This window comes from Dermacentor andersoni, chromosome 5 (assembly GCF_023375885.2).
Source record: "Dermacentor andersoni chromosome 5, qqDerAnde1_hic_scaffold, whole genome shotgun sequence".
Taxonomy (NCBI): domain Eukaryota; kingdom Metazoa; phylum Arthropoda; class Arachnida; order Ixodida; family Ixodidae; genus Dermacentor; species Dermacentor andersoni.
The window spans coordinates 54,547,680-54,566,752 of NC_092818.1; the positions used below are offsets into that span (position 1 = coordinate 54,547,680).

General features: G+C 45.0%; 1 long non-coding RNA gene across 1 annotated transcript; it reads left to right on the top strand.

The window, feature by feature from the left end:
* The first annotated feature begins 5,046 nt into the window (after positions 1-5,046).
* Positions 5,047-11,144, top strand: LOC129384666 (uncharacterized). Its single transcript, XR_008612343.1, has 3 exons — positions 5,047-5,532; positions 6,588-6,668; positions 8,992-11,144. It is a non-coding gene; the product is annotated as an uncharacterized lncRNA (long non-coding RNA).
* Positions 11,145-19,073: the final 7,929 nt, after the last annotated feature.

The following is a 19,073-nucleotide window of genomic DNA, read 5'->3' on the forward strand; positions in this document are numbered from 1 at the left end:
TGTCGAGTTCAAATGGCAAACGCCGCAGGCCGACGCATTTCAAGAACTAAAACGACGCATGCAGCCACCGCCGGTACTCGCACATTTCGACGAAGACGCCGATACCGAAATCCACACTGACGCCAGTAGCCTAGGCCTCGGTGCCGTCCTAGTCCAGAAGAAAGACGGACATGAACGGGTGACATCTTATGCTAGCCGGTCGCTGTCAAAAGCGGAAGGCAATTATTCTACGACTGAAAAGGAATGCCTCGCCATCATTTGGGCTACAGCAAAATTCCGCCCTTACCTAATGGCAGGCCATTCAAAGTCGTCAGCGACCATCACGCGTTGTGTTGGCTAGCTAACTTAAAGGACCCTTCAGGACGGCTGGCGAGGTGGAGCCTCAGACTGCAAGAATATGACGTCACGGTGATCTACAAGTCCGGACGAAAACACTCAGACGCCGACTGCCTATCACGCGCCCCCATCGATCCCCCGCCGGAAGACGACGAGGATGACGACGCCTTCCTCGGGATAATAAGCGCAGAAGACTTCACTAAACAGCAACGAGCAGACCCGGAGCTAAAAGGCCTCGTCGAGTATTTGGAAGGGAACACCGACGTAGTACCTAGGGCATTTAAGCGCGGATTGTCTTCGTTCACATTACAAAACAATCTACTTGTAAAGAAGAACTTCTCACCAGTCCGCGCCAGCTAGCTTCTTGTTGTTCCGTCAGCGCTGCGTCCAGAAGTACTGTACGCTCTACATGATGATCCAACCGCTGGGCACCTCGGATTCTCCCGAACGCTGTCGAGGATACAGGAAAGGTATTACTGGCCGCGTCTGACCGCCGACGTCGCTCGTTACGTCAAGACATGTCGAGACTGTCAGCGACGCAAGACACCACCGACAAGGCCAGCAGGATTACTACAGCCGATCAAACCTCCTTACCGACCATTTCAGCAGATCGGGACGGATTTGTTGGGACCGTTTCCGGCGTCAACATCCGGAAATAAGTGGATCGTCGTGGCGACGGACCATCTCACCCGCTTTGCTGAAAGTAAAGCTCTACCGAAGGGCAGCGCAGCCGAAGTGGCGAAATTTTTCGTCGAGAACATTCTGCTGCGACATGGTGCCCCAGAAGTCCTCATCACCGACAGAGGAACAGCGTTTACAGCAGAGCTCACCCAAGCAATTCTACAGTACAGCCACACAAGCCACAGGAGGACAACTGCCTATCACCCGCAGACGAATGGTCTCACGGAGCGCCTGAACAAGACCCTAGCCGACATGCTAGCAATGTACGTCGACGTCGAGCACAAGACGTGGGACGCGGTCCTGCCGTACGTAACCTTTGCTTACAACACGGCAGTGCAAGAAACAACACAGATCACGCCGTTTAAGCTGGTTTACGGCAGGAACCCGACGACGACGCTCGACGCCATGCTGCCGCACGTCACTGACGAAGATAATCTTGACGTCGCGACCTTTCTCCAGCGCGCCGAAGAAGCCCGACAACTCGCCCGCCTACGGATCAAGAACCAGCAGCGTACACTCTAAAAACTAGGAAGGGTATCGCAGGAGTGAAGCTGCCGGTTCACTCTTCAAAGCGTCGTTTTACTCTCGCAAAATGTCGAGGAGAGTGAAATGCATTGTTCACTCTGTCACCAAGGAGAGAGTGAAATGTGCTTTTCACTCTCCCATTCAGAGAGAGAGAGTGAAAAGACTCTTGCGACAATAGAAAAGAGAGACTCTTGCGGCAATAGAAAACAAAACGTAGCGTAATCTTCTGCTTCAACTGTAGGTGGCTGGCCCCGAACATGGCAATGTATCATTCAGGCACGCTGAGCAAAGAACACATCGTTTTGCTTCTAAGAGAACAGGCCGCCGCAGTTCAAATGAACGCGTAGCGAGCGCTCTACTTTTTCACTCGGAGTGGCTCCACCGCGCGCGCGCGCGCTCAAGATCGCGGAACAACACAGGACTGGAGAAAGGTGATCCGTACAGCGAGCAAAGGCCAGCCGAGGGAGATCGTGTGTCAGCCATCTCGCTTGGCCACGAAAACACGACAGTCGTTCGTCATGCCTTGGATATAACAACAAGTCCTCCACGGTAAGTGAATTCTAACTTAGGTGCACATTCTCCGTATATGTCATGCCATCGCCAGGAAGTCGTCGCTGCGCTTAGCCGACGCGATTGACAAAGGACTAGGCGTACGCGCTATCTCTCGATGTCAATCGAAAAAGCCAGTCGTCGCGATAACTGCACGTGATTTTATCACTTTGCCGTTGTCCGTAAGAGCTTTAAAAATCGCAAACGCTGCCAGAACTATGGCATGTTCAATAAGACGCCAGGCGAGAGGACGCTTAAAATGGTTAGTTCACCAGCCCGTGATTCCGAGCCTATGCGGAGCGTGATTAGCGTGCGTTTTGTGTGTTTGAATTTATTCAGTTTGGCAGTCTACTGTGTACGGAACGCTGTTGAACTAAGGAATCACATAACAGAAGGCGTCATTTTGCTGGCAGCATGCTTTTTTTTTATAAATAAACCGCGCGCTTGACGGTGTCTCGCGCAGGGGGAATCTGCGACCACTGAAGTTACGTGCAGCACCAGTGCTAGTTAGAAACTTTGCCGCAGGCATTCAGCTGCATGCTGCAAGAGGTCAGTTGGGCGCGTTATCTTGAACTTACTGAAAACGCATGAGGAATCCATGTTTTATGCTGAAAAAAGTATAAACCCCATATAAGCGATCTTGCGCGCGGCAGCTACAAGCGACGCGACGGAGATGGCTGTCGCGTTCGCTCGTCGCCTACAAGTCGTACTCCGTGCGAGCGACGATTTTGAGCGACGCCTCCCCGGTGTTGCCGGCATGAGGGCTGCAGTCACGCGTGACGCGTGCTTTGGTAATTTACGTTGATGTATTTTACTATAAAAAGTAGCATAAAATATTTCCGGAGGTCTTGCAGTACGTTCTTATCCTTGCACGTATAAAAATTGAATCATTTGCTCGTTCCGCGCGACAATCGGTAGTATTTGAGCGATGTATGTACATCCAGTTCCGGCTTCGCGCTATTGGCTAGTCGCTCATAGCACTTCTGGGCGACGAGCGACGATTTCTAGATTTCCAGAACCGAGCCATCTGTTCAAGCGACGGCCCGTTTTGTCGCTCGAAGCCGTCGCTCGTCGCCGTCGCGCACTAAATCGCTCTCACAGTGTTTATCCCTAAGACTGAACTGTTTTTGCTCATGTTGAAATGGTGTGATTATAGGTCTGGTTTTGTCTCCTGTTGCGGTTTTCGTGCACGGTGCGAAACTGAAAGGATGCTTATGTCTACGAACTCGGTGAATTGTCGAGCAGCTAGTTACGCATCGGCATCGAATATAACGGCTGCTGTGTAGAATTACAATTGCAGGGGCGCTTTGCATACGCTTATTGTTTTGGACATGCCTGTGCATTTGCTAATATGAGTTGGCGTGTCAGAGTTATGTCATATGAACAGCTAAATGAGCCTTCCTCTGGGGGTTACAAGCGTAATGTGTGCATTTTGCTATAGCATGGCAGATCAAGATGTGTTTATCGCTTGAATATTTTTAGTAGAGAAATAAAATATCAAAATAAAATGTTGCTTTAATTCCGTGTTACCAGTCTGTCGTACACAGAACAATAGGTTGGTGTAATAAACTAATAACTGCGGTTTAACTGCAACTTTTACATGCCTACAAGAATCTAAAATGCTAGATTTCAAACTGCAGCAGTAGTCGGGTCTGTCAAAAATGAACTCCACTGCGCACCTCATGCATGAAAATAAGTTCATGCCTTTTAGTAAGCTTAGATGCAGGCCGCAGTGAACTTGAATGTATTGAAATGTGGGTAAGCTTGCCATAACAAGCCTTGTTGCCCTTTTTTATAGGCACATCCATATATCCATTGAGCTGAAGGACAATATTTTCATCCCTACTGAGCATCATGTTTGCAGCTATAATCCTCAAATTATGGCTTCAGCAGTGGCACAACCAGGGATGGTGCGGGGGGGGGGGCACACTCGGCACGTGCTTAGGATGTGTCACAAGTGGTGTTTGCGATACACCAGACTCATGACAGACCTATGACGTCTGAAAATGACCAATATTCTATTCATTAGCAGGAGTATTCTAACATTCATGAAAAACAAGGATGAACTGTGGTTTATTTGTTTTTTTGCTTAAATCTAAAAATTGAAGTTAGTTTAGCAGTTGACTGTTGCAGTCATTTGGATGTTTTGCATGCATTTCACTAGGAAGACTAAGAGCTAAGAATTTTTTATTGCCATGGCCTTGACTGTCTTGATGTTGTTTTGCACCATGCCCTTGTGTTGACTTTTGCATACGATATTTTTCAGGCACCCGCTTTATATAACGCAAGAAGGCAGCTGCAAGGACACGAGGATGTGAAAGAGCCAGTGCAGCGCGACTTCACGTAGTGCAGAGGAGCCAATGCCAAAAAATCAAAATACATTGGCATGTTATTTGGACAAGAAAACTAGTATGTGGGTATATTGGGTGTACCATTTGACCAAATGTCAACAAAATCAAGATACAGTATGTTACACGAAGATGAAAATTCTAACGTGCTCCAGGCAGTCATCTTAACATGGTATATTTATGTAATGTCTCTGATTGGAAAGTCAAATCAAGTACGCTCTCTGGAGACAAACACGTAGCAGCAAGTGTCATTGAAAAGTTAAAAATGTGTTTTAAGAAAGCTGATTAGTTCTGAGAAGTGACTGCTTTTTGTCTTGCCTCTCAACAGATATATCCATGTGATAAAAGAATAGTGGTAAAATGCAATTGCATATTTGCTTAGCGACATGATACATACTTGCAATGAGCACGGTGCCTGTGTTTACTATAAAAAGCAACAGCCCATGCTTGGTTAGGTTAGGCCCACTACAACATGCAGGCATGGGTGATTGGTGCTTTTTTTATTTCTGTGTCGTGAGGTTTATTGACGTGCGTATAGGTGCAGTGGCACGCAGTATGGCTAGTAAAAAAAAGGGGGGGGGGGCAGATATATGTAGCTCACTGTACACGACAGGGCAAAGGAAATCCGTGTTCAGCAACTATGTTAAATGCCATGTACGTAAATTTTACAACGCTACTCGTTCGAAGCGCACACAGGTGCATATTGAAGAAAAGTGTCCAGGGTAGATAATTTAGTTCGTAATTTACACTAATTTTGCTCTAACCACGAGACATAATAATTTGAATATACTGCACGGAAAAACCTAGAGCGAATTAAATTGTGTGTCAGCTTCGTGTGTATACATATAGTCTTTCCTATGCATTAGGTTTTTTGCGTAATGCATTAACAGTTGACAGCCTATCTTATGATGTGTACTCTGTTTACATTACAGTTGTTTATTAGTTTACTCGTTTGTTTTGCGACTGATGAAATGCCCGCATATATATATTTTCAACATTTGACATAATCCTGTATGTTTTGCAGGGACAACCCAGGACGTGCATTTCTCAGCACCCAGTCAACTGCCAAAAGTGACTCAAACACAGGCCACCAGTAAGTGGACATCAGTTGTAATTTCACATTATGCAGTTGGCGGCTGCCTTGTACGGAGGCTTTTTTTTTTAATGAGATGGTGATGTCGTTCTAATGTACATTTTGACCACAAAGGTGCGATCATGCCTCACAGAGGCATATATGGTTGCTATTCTCTGCGAGGGACGTGTTCTCGTGTTCATGAAGCATTTGTGTTTGGCAGTATTGTCGCCCAATGAGTCGGATATAAACACTAACTCGCCACTGCCGGCAAGTAGTTGCGAGAAACGCATTATGACGCTGTAAAGTTATTTCATTAATTCGAAGGAAAGTTTTGCAGCAGGAAAAAAGGTTGCTATTCCAGGTAAACATGTCTTTTTCTCACAGGTTATTTAGCCAAACTGTGGATGCATGAAATTCGTGACTTATGAATAGATTTTAATTTATTCTTTAGTAATGCTTCTAAAAGAGACTAGAAATAGCATGTGACTACCTCTGCAATCAGCAGACCATACATTTAGTCATAAGTGGCAGTTCCATGCAGTCTCGCACTTTATATAGCCTTTCCTTTCAGCAACATTGGAACTGGTGGCTGCGTTTTCAGAAGGAGAAGTGCACTTGACACTGTATATGTATGTGTGAATTCGGTTTTCTTTGTATGTGTCGGCTCACTGACACAAACATTACAAAAATCAGTTGTACCATGAGCCTGACGACGCCTTCTGCTGCTAGAAATGCGGCACTTCGTATTTTATAGTACTGCATGACATTTAAATCAAAGCTACCACATAAAATGATCAAGAAAACTTACCGCTGTTATAACTGTTTTCCTCAAAGAACGCTTGTCCTTTATGGGCTGTGTTAATCTGAGCTCTCCACCGATGTTTCAGTAGTATTATCCCTTAGTGAGTGAGAGATTGGGGGCAATTAATCGTGTTAGTGTTTAAGTGGTGTCCTAATTATGGGCATTTGTTCCAACAAAGTTGTCTAGATTACTTTATTGTGTAGTGTAAAGCTTATGAAACCATCAGCAACTACTGAGTTGCTAACACGCATATGGATTTGTCACTATACAGGTGGAACTCGGCTGTACCACTGCAGTGCTGCGGAAATTGCATTCACCAGCGGCTTTGCAACAGCTGTTTCGCAGCGTGTCGGTATGTGTTAATTTATAATTATGTTGGGATGGGCTAGTATTATGGACCACTGCTACTCTGTATTGTGACAGATCCATATGATAAGGGATGTAATGGGCACAGCGAAAACCTTTGAATTTTTTACTATGGTACATAAACAGGCTCTCCTTTTCGTCACTGGAGCAGGAGAGAAGGGCATGCAGGCACTCCTGAATGTACATATATTTCAAAACATGAGAGAGACATATACACACACACACACACACACACAATTAAACTAAAGGCAGGGACGTTCCATCTTTCTTCTTGAATTGAATTGTGCAGCGCAAAAATACAACACAGACCACAGAGAAGCACACATGTTAACAGGTTTGATACACACGTTGGTTCAACAGATTTGATACTTCAAGTGTGCTATATTACACAAGGGGGAAGGGAAAGGGGAGAAAATCTGAAAAAAAAAGTGGAGTGGAAAAAAAAAGGAATCGTGCCAAAAAGCATGAGAAGCATCGCGCAGCCAGGATCACCAGCAGGACATCTAAAAAGCACTCTGATAAAATTACATAGAGGACAACCTTACGTATAGTTTGTTTCAATCAACTCAGATCACATGCAGCCATTACTGCAATCAAGTTGTTTCCTTATGTCATATGAGGGAATGATGTGGGCCCAAAAACTGTTTAGAGCTGAAGGATTATGTTCCATTCTAGCCTCATTGCCTGCTTTTTTATCATATTGTTATCAGCTGCTTATGTTAGGGACAAAAAGTAAGAGTACGAACTGTTTCCCGATTCGCCATTCCACACAACGTGTCTTTGTGACTATATGTACATGCAGATGATCCATAGTTGAAAAATATTCAGTACAGTAGAATCTCATTACAAGATGCACTTGGTTGTAAGAGACATCTGAAAATGGTTTGGTCGGTTTTCCGATGTTTGCCACGTTAACAATACTGTATACAAGAGACACCTTTGTTACTAAGGATGACTTTTTAAGTATTCACTACTTCGAAGGGACACAACCCAGACACATTCACTTTGTGCACCTTGTGTGCTCCGAAGGGCGTAAAGATCACGCAATCCTTACACAAGTCAATCGCGCATGTCTCTTTTAGCATGAACCAGAAAAGGAGGGCAACGAGGACAGTGCAGGGCAGAAAGTGTCGGCAGTTGAAGCTGACGAGCGTCTAAGAGCACCTCAAAGGTACTGCGAGCAACAAGGCTTGCAAAGTGAAGTGTTTAAATTCCAGAAGTTGGGAAGGAAGCTAACACAATTTACAGTCACTAAAAAGTTGTGAATGTCTTCTTTAAAGGGCCCCTAAACCACCGAGGTTGAAATTTAGTTGCGGTGTTGCAGTTCTACACAATAAGGCAATGAACAGGTAGCCACGAGAATTTTTCAAAACGGTGCAGTAATAGTGGAGCTACGTGTGTTTGATTATCGAAAAGTAGTCCCCACTCATTTTACTCTTTCATCTGGTACACGCCATATGGAGTGTATCGTCTTTTCCTTGCCTAGTACACCTCCAAATGTTACGGGACAGGCCAACACCAACAAGCTCTGTTGCTGCCGCGCTGGCCCGTCGTCCTGCGAGGGGTGGCGCTAATACAACGGAACTGTATGGTGACTTGTGTTGAAGAGCCTCATAGGGAGACCCTTCTGTTGGTGTTTCTGTTCTTTGCCCCCATTGGCTGCCCACAATGGCATCGCACGCAACGCGACGAGGAAGAAGGAGTGTGTGTATTTGCTTGCAGGCCTTGCCGGCAGTCGTACGACTTTCGTTCGACCAGTCGACAGCACCGGAAACTGGTGACATCATCAGAGACAGCCTGGTGACGTCAGGACAAACTGGGGGGTGCAGGATAGGTCCAGAGAGGCGCACGGGGTCATTTTCTTCATATTGTGGTGCTCCGGCAGTGCTACGCACTCTGGCATTTGGCTTCGTCGATCGTGACGGCATTCTGATTTCGATACGCGTGTTTACTTGAAATGTTCAAAAAATGTCGAGAAGTGGTTTAGGGGCCCTTTAAGCCACCCTGAGCATTTATTCCTTCAAATATATCAAAACATACTTTAGTGATGATGCATAATAAAGTGATCTAGTCTGGCTCCTCAGTGTCTCAAAATTTTTGGTTTCGAGAGACATGTTTCCCGTGCCTCTTGAATATCTTCTGATGAGGCTTTACTGTAATATACACAAACAATTGTGTAACTCCTCCTGCAAGTATTATTCATTAAGCCCGGTCACTTATGTGCAAAGCTTGTGGTTAAGTCTTGATGTCCGTACTTTTTAGAGCTATGTTTATTAATTCATGCTGTTCTTATTGGTTCTTCGATGCAGGAGACAATGCCTACGAAATTATTGGCCCTGATCATGAGAGCCCTCAAGGGGCAAACAACATCTCTGTTGCAGAAGTGAGCCCGATACCACTTGGAAGTTACCATGACAGATGACACGGCAGCAATAGATACAGAGACTGCCATGTCTACTGCAGCTGCAACAGTGTACGAGGCAAGCAGCAGCGCGTCAGCATCAGCAGCAGTGTCAGAAGGAACCACACCAGGCCTGGTAGAGCAACATGTGTGCTATCACTGACTTTTTTTGTAGTGGATACAACTCATTTGCTCAACATACAAAAACTTTTCACCACGACTGTGAGCCAGTGTTATTGTGCAGCAAGTGCAAGACTAAGTTAGGTGTTATAACACAGTACAAGCATCACTTTAATATATGCAAATGCAAACATATTACAGTTGTTGCCTCCCCAGCCAGCCCACATAGTGACAACAATGTGGAACACATGGTGGGACACACCTCTCCCCCATTACAAGATAGTAGAGACTCTGTTGTTGCTAGATTGACTGGTCTTTGTAGGTAACTAGAAGGACAACACAGGTGTCATAAGATTGTTGTTGATGTCGTTGTTGAAGAGGTAAAAAAGAAGTTTGATGCAGCTGAAGTGCCAACTGATATTGAGCAAATCAAAAGCAACCACCTGAGAAAGCAACACTATCGAAATTTGGGTATCTATGTGCCGCCAACTCTGGTAAGAATGGCATAGGACAGAAGTGTGATGAAAATCACACAGACACTGCTGTTGCATCACTGGCCACAGTGGGCAGCGACTTGTAGGGCAAGAGAGTCAACTGAAACTAACATTATGATATAGTGTCATGCTCCCATGTGACCACTTTTCAAGTTATTTTGCAAGACACAGCTCAACCTCCAGAAACGAGACTGCAACTTGTCTGTAAAAAAGCTTTCACAAAAAATTATTCATAACACTATTAGCATAGCAGTATATTTGTTTTTGTGTCGGTTCGAGGTTCCCGGCTGTCCATTAATGCAAAAATTGAGGAAAAAAAGAACATGTGTCGTACTTACACCTTTTTAACAAGTACGAGGGGGACAGAACTTTTTTAGTCATGCATCTTCATCATACTATCAAGTTTTTAAATGCCTTTTATAATTATTATTACCAGTTATATCTGAGTGCATTGTATGCATGTAGCAGGTATAAAATCAGGTCAGTTGGATCAGATGCCTTATCTGCAAGCGAGCCCTATATTCAAGAAATTTGAATTAAAATAGTTACGTTAGAGACACAGTCTTTCAGCACTTTATTGCCTGTGGTTTAAGCATTGCTCACTACTTTTGTGGGTGGCAATTTCAACCGGCACAACACTGCGCTTTGCCACAGTCACATTTGTCTTCAAAGCGGTGTTTACCATTTGTGTTGATCTGTTTGTGTATGCATAGAGCAAGTTTTTAATTTATATTTTTCTGCATTCTTGTGCTTGCACTAAGCTTGTATAAGGCAGTTACAAAATGTGCGTCACTATAACGAACTGTTCTGTTGAGCTTACACTTGCAAATAATCGTTTTCAGATGGCCGCACTTCTATGCGGGTGCACCGCTAGCTTTGTGTATGTTCTCATGTTTGTATAAAGCTTATATAAGCTAGTTAGAAAATGTATGTCACTAAGCATTGTGATAATCTTTAAAGAACTGCTTGGTTGGTTTTACACTTGTGAATTAGTATTGAGGCGGTGGTATTCCCATGTATGCCCACTGCTAGCTTTCTGTGTCCTCATGTGTTTGTATTAAGTTTCTACAAGGGAGTTACAGCATGTACGTCACTAAGCGCTGTGATATTTTTTAAAGAACTGCTTTGTTGGTTTTACACCTGTGAGTAATAGTACTCGGGTGGCACTAGTCATGTGTAGGTACACAGGGACCATTTGTATACATTATGCTCATGTAAAGCAGTTACAAAGTGTATGTCACTAATTACTGTGATATTTGTTGAATTGCTGTGATGGTTTTACACATGTGAATAATAGTGGTCAGGACACAGTACTTGCGGTGTATAGTTGAATTTATACACTGCCAAGACATGGGCTGTATACATACCAAAAGAAATGTATGTCATTATATTGTTGTGATTATTACTGTTTGGATTTTATTAAACTGTAATAAAATTGTTTCTTGTATCTATTGAGGTATGGCAATTTGTCATGCAACCAAACTGAGGACCTGAACTTGTGCATACAAATAAACAGCTAATTTAAGAGTATACTGCTCATATTCTGCTAAACCAGTTTAACAAATCTTGTACTACAATGCTGGAAAAATGACAGAGCTGACTCGGATGTACAGAAAAAGTTCTGCACTGGCTGAAGGACTGCCCCACACTGGAGTTCGTAATGTTGCGTTTATTGGAGTAGAACAGAAAGTTCACTTCTATTAAAAATGCGACAGTCGGTGCAGAAACATAAGGCAGACGAGCGGATGTGGCACATTTTTTTCAGGGCCCTCCATGCCTACTACTGCATTTCTAGTCGTCCTGTGCTCTGCGTATAAGCCTCTGTTCAGCCAAGATTTTTACTCCATGACAATTGTTCTACTGGGTTCGTAGCAATATTGAAGAAAAAAATTCAATGGTTTTCAAGGACTTTCGAGGCCCCAACACAGTAACTTCAAGGACCTCGTGCAATGTGTGTAGTAGTTTGGACAGGCAATAACTTGTTCAAGAACACCGTTAACTTTAAACAAAACAATACGCATTTCAGTGATTTCAAACATTTGAAAGACTGCTAATTTGCCTTTCACCGCCCACCACTAAACGCACACAAGGAAGCATTTCAAGAAAGCGCTCAAAGTTTTTCTGCAATAGCACAATTAACTACTTGGACCTGCAACATTTGCAGTTTTTGAATACTGTTTGGTTTGACAGTGTATGTGATGTCATCTGTTGCCTCAGCTTTTTTCACCATCAAATAAGCAATAGTCATTTCTAATTTCTTTTTATTGTGTCTGTCGCTCTCAATTTACTCTTCACGGCTTCTCTTCGAATGCCTCAACAGTTGAGCTTCCTGCTTCTGCTCCTCCAAGCACATTTGTCGCCGGTTCCATGTGCATAAAACTGGTATCTGCAGCTCCTTTGTAATTTCAACTTTAAGGATGTCGCTTTCCTTCTATTACCTCCAGAGACAATTTTCTGTGACATGCGAAAGAGTGTCACAGAAGGGAAAAAAAGCGCTTGGCAATATCTGCTAAGTCTATCCAAGTGTACAAGTTTAAGGACTTTCCAGTACTTCTAAAAATTCAAGGGTTTTCAATGCCTTGAAAATGGCATTTTAGAAATAAAGGATTTTCAAGGATCGCTACAAACCCTGGATTCTAGCACCTAAATAATTTTACAAGCTTATTTTGGCATGGAGTTAGGAAATTCATGCTTTCTAGCTAACGCTGCACTATCTCTGTACAGTGAAGCCACGAGAGCGCAACTATTTTGGAGTAAAGAAAAATACTGAAAGCTTTTAATACCACTCTTCTTTTTTTCTATGGAGCTTCGTATTGCCTAGTTAAGTTTACGAATGTGCCTGGTTTTGGCGGGCGTTTCTTCGACATTTTCTGGAAGAAGCAGATTTGTAGCCCCCGTATTCAGAAATGTAACAAAGCTCATGCTTGACTTGATATAAACGACGCCTGGTGCGAACGTCCCCCAAGACGCTCACTGCCTTTCTTTTGGTGCGTTCACGACTTGCGTCGTTTAGATCAAGTCAAGCATGGGCTTCAAGTTATGATGCATTTCTGCATATGGGGGTAAGCGTGCACAATTTCGGGCAACGCACTGTGCCATTGACACTGAGAGAAAACGGGGAAAACAGTTAACCACTTATGCTCCTAAACTTTCGCGTACCTGTGGTGTGCGTGTATCGTGGAAGAAGAAACAGCGCAAACACAAGGACGAAAAAAAGCATCGACCACACCAGCGCTTCGTGGTGTGGCATGTTTTTGCGTCGTCCTTGTGTTGCGCTGTTTCTTCTAAAATGCTCAACCAACTAGCCGGCAAGTCCATCCTGTGCATATATAAATTGAACACACGCATGAGTGTAGATGGTCTTCGAAGCTTTTAGAACGAGCACTGCCACAGGATACGAGCAGTGCACGCGTAACAAGTGGACACATTAGTCATTTAAACATGCGTGCCAATGCATTTGACGCGGCTATCGGCATAAGCAGTCTCCAAATGCTGGAATGCATGCGCTTCAAAACGCTAACGATCCGCTAGCTGCTAATGCAAGACAACAGCTCACAGCGGACTGAACCAAACTCTAAACTAATGCACTTGAAAAGAACGCCTACACGGCAGCGTGAGGCACGTCGAAATGCCTGGTACTGGCGTCGCAGTTGCTCACCAGTATACGCGCGAATTAAATTCACATACGTGGATGGTTGGCGCAATACTTTGTATCCGCGTATTTTGGAGAACATGGACTGGAGAAGCACTCGATCATGAGCTGAACGGCACATTTGTTATTTTCCTGCGGTGACGACAAGCCGTGAATAGTTCTCACGTTGTCTTCCTTCGTTAGTCGTAGCAAGGAATGGAAATGATGCAAACGCACACGTATTCCAGTACACAACAGCACAGCACACTGCAGAGAAACCCCACCCACCACAGCCGATTCATCAAATACGTTTGGTATATATATAACCTCTAAAAGAACACGACTGGGCGTGGCGGCGCTGTGGTGTAATGGTTATGATGTGTGCTTTGAATTGTACAAATGCGAGTGTACGCGGGTTCGAATTCACATGATGTATAGAGCATTGTGATTCTTGATAAGTATGTGATTCCCTTGATAATTGTATTCTACTTAGATTGCGTGACTCCTGATTGTGAAATTTGCGTAGATATTTGCAGATCAAGTGTTAATTCGCTTTCTTTTTTTCTCCTCAGTGGCGTTCGTGACGCATACGCATAGGCCGCTTCAGAGCAGTCACGCCTCACGGTAGGCAGCAAATAGCCAGGAAAAAATGACTTTAAAATCCTGCATAACTTTGCTCACGCCTATTCTGAAGGCCGCTTGGAATCGGGCCAGTGTCTCTGAGGAGCCGTCTAGGGAACAGTATATCAGCGGCCCTAATTTGATCTGATTTCCTGCCTGCATGCGTGACCAGGACTTGGCTAAGAGGGTATGGACCTTTTCACAAATTCCGCCGCGCCCCCAAGCGGCCGCGCAAAGCACTCTGGGAAAACGGAGCGCCGCCGCGCCGCGCTCGCGTCTTTCCGTCCGCCTCTCCGACTGCGCCCGGCCACCGGAAAGGCTTTCTGATTAATTCAGACAAACTATGGTTTCTTTAACACGCGCTCATATCGCACAGCAGACTATTTAACACATGGAAGTCGCACTGCTTCCCTAATGCATGTGCACAATGACTGTTTGCTATGGCGGTGAGCAGTTTTTGTTAAAAGGCCTCTAGATCTCAATGCTTCTGATTAAACCATGTAAACAGCCAAGAGGCAGTATTTTTGCAGTTGGAATAAGACAAACAAGAGTTGTGTGTGCATTTTGTTTTTAATTTTTCCACAGAGGTAATACAGTAGTGTTTACACTTCTGAACGTATCATTCATTTGCAGTCTGCTTTTGGCAATTTTTTCATTGCATTGTTCTCCACTTGTGCCATATTGTTTTTATTGTATGTTTTTTCCAGTGCAGTACAGAAATGCGTTGTGTAACAATGTACAAAACTAAGTGACGGACAAAAACTGCAATTTCTTTTTGCTAATCATTACAGAACTGTGATAAGCTTAAAACTTTCATCAAATTGCGTGCTCAATGTAGTTATGTTCAGTGCTCAGATTCCTTATTTATTTGCAATACATAGTGTAAACAATTATTTAATTGCAATGTTCTTCCCTTCTACCCGCATATGCTCCATTTTAAATATTTTGTGCATGTTGTTTCATTACAGCACAAAAGCACTTCCACAATAAAAGTGGGCAGATTGAGATGGTTGTGGGGCAGTTCGGTTGTTTAGTCATTTTAGAGCTGTAAAAGGAGTGAAACTTTACAAAACATCAGCAGTATTCATGCAATGCGTCAGGCATACTAAGTGTTCACATTCCTTACTCTTTTCAATGTTGTGTTGAGAAGTAAAGCTTGTTTTTGACGAATACTGCACTGCAGTACCTGTTCATTTCCCATGTAGTAGAACATGCAAACTGACACACATTTTCTGTAACATATCATGCCTTTATTTGAATACTTTTGATTTTTAAAAATGTAGTATTGAAGTATAATAAGCTCATATGGACAGCTTTGGGATCACAGGCCTTTCAGAGCCTATTTTTTTATTTGCTGCTTGCAAATTGATACAGGGGAGACGATCCATGTATATATATCCCTTGCGCCCGCTTGTGTTGAAATGCGCACCACATATTTTGTGGTGCTTTGAAGGCTTCCACAAGGTAAATAGTCCTTCCGAGCCTTGCCGATTTATCCTGCGCACCCATTCTTGCTTCAGCTTGTTGTCCTTGGGGAATCCGTGGAATGATATGTTTTTGTCCTTTCTTGTGTTGTTGCAACACCCGGGCACGCAACATGTTTGACCGCCACCGCGATTCTCCTTTGCGGACATCTCGAACGTCTAAAAAGCACCACAAAACTGCAGAAAGATTAACAGCTAACCACCACTACAGTCCACTGCTAGATATTACTAAGAAACACCAACAACACGCACGAGAAGACGCACAAGGACAGAAAACTGCGGCAGAACAACGCAACACCTGACAGCAGCCGGCAGGCGAGCATAGAAAATAGGGGAGACGATCGCTCCGTTCTCCCATCATGCTTTGCGCGGATCCGCTAGGGGATGGCGCGGCGCTGCAATTTGTGGAAAGGTCTATTGGGAAGAGTACTAGCACTCTGTTCTGAAGGAGTACAAGCACTCTGTTTGGGGGAGTAGAAGTACTCGGTCTGGCGGTGTACTATTAACCCTGCGGGGAGAGTATTAGCACTCTGCGGAAGAGTACTAGCACTCCCTGTGGGAAGAGTATTATCACTCTGCGGAAGAGTACTAGCAATCCCTTGCGGTGGAGTAACAAAACTCTGTCAGGAGGAGTTGACCTACTCTCTCTCAAAGAGGGTCGATCTACTCTCGAAAAGAGAGTGAAATATGGGACAAGCAGCTACTCCCTCAAAGAGAGTGCCCGGCACTCCCTTAGTTTTTAGAGTGTACCGACAGCCGACACTACAACCTCCGACGACGCTTCGTCGAGTACCAGCCCGGTGACCGTGTTTGGGTTTTGACCCCTATACGCCGACGAGGACTGAGCGAGAAGCTTTTGCGCCGCTATTTCGGACCGTACAAGATCATCCGACGTGTTGGTGCACTGGACTATGAGGTCGTGCCAGACGGATTTCGCTATCACAGCGGCGCCGCTCACGACCTGAAATAGTCCACGTTGTGCGACTCAAGCCGTACTACCAGCGATAATGAACTTTGGCACTTCGCGTAACTGACCTTTGGACTTTGTTTCTTTTCGTTGTTTTGTTACTTATGTTTAATAAGTGTCCTTTTGTGTTTCGCTCTCTTATATTTGTAGCATCGAGACGATGCTTTTTAAGAGGGGGGTATTGACGCGTGTACTTATCTTTATCGGGCGACCACGTTTCGCCGCCTAACAAATGTAATCGCACAGCGCGGGATGCGCCTGCATGTATCCGAAGTTTCTGGAAAGTTATCGATGCTTCTATCCGGCTGTCTGTTGTCGCCGAACCCTGTGTTATCTGATTTCATCGCGTGACGCGAATGGTGTAGAACTTTGTGGAAGGCACGCGGGTCCGAACGATTAGTCTGGAACATTCGACGACTGCAGTATAAAAGCCGACGCGCTTGACCCGCTGATCAGATTTTCGACGATCGCCGACTGTGTTTGCCGCTATCGTTGTGCTTTAAGTGTAGCCTGTTTTGTGGGCACAGGTTCGCCCAATAAAAGCTAGTTTTGTCTTTCACAGTACTGCTACTGTATTTTCTTGCTTCGTAGGACGGTCGCACTAATTAAGCGACGAGCTGCCGTGTAGGTGCTCTCTCGGTGGGCCGCGATGCCTCCTTGGAAGGATCCGTGCGTTGATGGTAAAGACTGGCGACAAATGTAACTTTGTGGTATTTTCGTACTCTTAAGATACTATTGAAGATACTTCAATCTAAGTTGACTGGTTGCTCTTGCAGGAATGCACTGCTTCTTTGAGAACTTGACTCGTGATATGTGCTGGCAATTTTCAGCCTTTCAACGTGAAGACCGTCCTCACGGCATCAGAGCCTGGCTCCTATTGAACGCCACACTGTCTTGCACAATATTGGCGCACTAATGGTGCGCATGCCGCCGTTTTAATATCCCCAGGTTATCGAGTGCCTTGCGCTAGGAGCAACCAAAGCTTCCTTAGAAGTATAAGATGCTGAGGAATACATTCCTCAGTGTGTTCTACTCTTATCTCAGATAGTTTAAAGTATTTCGTATTGTACCAGGTAAATTTTAGGCGAAGTATTTAGTACATAATCTTAGATAATTAGATACTTGCTTTGAGTATCGTCAACGTGTCTGGCTTCCCGTAGGAAGGCTGCGACTTACTGAAGCTAGTATGTCGATCTCACGAAGCCGAAAATTCACGTAGTTTCCCATCCTCGGGCGGCAGCGGAGGACCGCGCGTTCTAAGTGGTCGACGTGCGCAAGCCAGCTTTCCAGGTTGCGCACGAAGCTCTCTGCTCTCTTCCTTCTACGTGGAAAGTAACGTTGTACAAAACGCACCGCGTTTCCAACAGCTTTGCCGTTCGTGCCCGAAAGAGACTTTGTGCGCGTTGTGTCCCGTGCGGTCACGCCGGCGTGCGAATGCACAGCTGCTCGCAAAGCCAGCGACCGAACATGAGGTGGAGAACATCGGGCTGCGACCTATAGCCCTCTTTTTCTCTTTAATGATCGCCGAAGCCGCTGCTTGCCCGCAAAGTGCAAAAAATAGCCTCTTCGTCTTCACGATTCTGGCACTACACAAAGATTTCGTTCTCGTGAGACGGGAACGAGCTCCCGATTTCTTTCCCCCCCCGTTGCGCATCCTCCCGGAAGTCGCAGAAACGGGACGCGCGAACCTCTTCAAATGGCAGCTCAACGTCAGATTAAGCGGCTGCCTACGTTCGCTGACAATCCTTTTATTTAGTTATTTCGTTTCTTTTTTGCTCGGTGTGGGCTGAAACACGTGTCGGCCTCGCGTTGTCATTGTGCCGACGACAATCTCGCTCACGTCTCGTTGCCACGCTTTATTACGATCGCCACACGCACTGCCGGACAAAAAGCAGCAAACTGGAACATTTTTTTTTTCTATTTCGAGTCAGAACAGGCGCTGAAAAGGACTCGTCAGCGCAAAAATTAATCGTCCTCCCACCGCCATCTCCCCCCGTATACGTGTCGACGAGAGGCAGGAAATAAAAGATTACGGCCGGGGGCCTTGGGGGAAAGAGAACGCGATGCCGCTAGAAGCTGGCGCTCTTGCCTTTGAGGGTTCGGTCGCCCAAACATACATATACACAGAAATCACTTCTTTCTTTCCTCCATCACGGCTCCGCGGAGGCCGATTAAGAGCGGTCACGCGTGCCAGCGTGTTCCATCTCGACCGCCGCGGTGTGCCCTGCGTTAAGGAGTCAGCATCACGAGCGCGCGCGATGAGCGAAATGAATGAAAGATGCGGAATAGAGCGCGCGGCTCCTTTCAGGGGAAAAGAAGGAGGCCATTGCTCGGCGGCCTATTGTTAGCGGCTGCCGCGTATGGAGTGAGCGAAGAGCTGGCGCCATCAGAAAAAAAAAACAATATATATATATATATATATATATATATATATATATATATATATATATATATATATATATATATATATATATATATGGACGAGTGCTCCTCAAGACGAGCGAGTTTTCCCGCGGCTCAGAAATACCGCGCGCTTTTTTTCCCTATCAACATCCCCCCCCCCCCCCTCTTTCCCTTACCGCACACGCACGTACGTGCACTTCTCTTCACTCCTGCGGACACCTAACTGCACACCTCTTGACGACCGGGATAGCATTTTAAAACAAATGAAAG